Genomic DNA, 335 nt, shown 5'->3' with positions numbered 1-335 from the left:
AGGCAGGAGGCTGACTTTCCTTGAAGTTTTTGCCTCAAATACCGCCATCACGCAAGTGTGCGTGGCAACATGGGACTGGTATATTTTCCTGCCTTGAGGCCCTTGAAAGGAAGAACACAAGTAGTTGCTTTCTCTCTCCCAAGCACCTCTGCCTGAATGCCCTGGTCACACCCCACCTTTCTAGACATTTCTAAGAGGTTAAAGTCAGATAAATTTGTTACCTCCCAGGCTTGTGGGCCAGAAGTCCAAGATGGCTGACTGGATTGTCTTCCTGTTTCTCAGAGGCCCAGTATCTGCTTATCTCTTCTATGAGGAACAGATATAGAGGTGGCTTC

Source organism: Mastomys coucha, unplaced genomic scaffold, assembly GCF_008632895.1.
Source record: "Mastomys coucha isolate ucsf_1 unplaced genomic scaffold, UCSF_Mcou_1 pScaffold18, whole genome shotgun sequence".
NCBI lineage: Eukaryota > Metazoa > Chordata > Mammalia > Rodentia > Muridae > Mastomys > Mastomys coucha.
The sequence above is the reverse complement of the archived record's forward strand: the minus strand, read 5'-3'. Positions refer to the sequence as shown.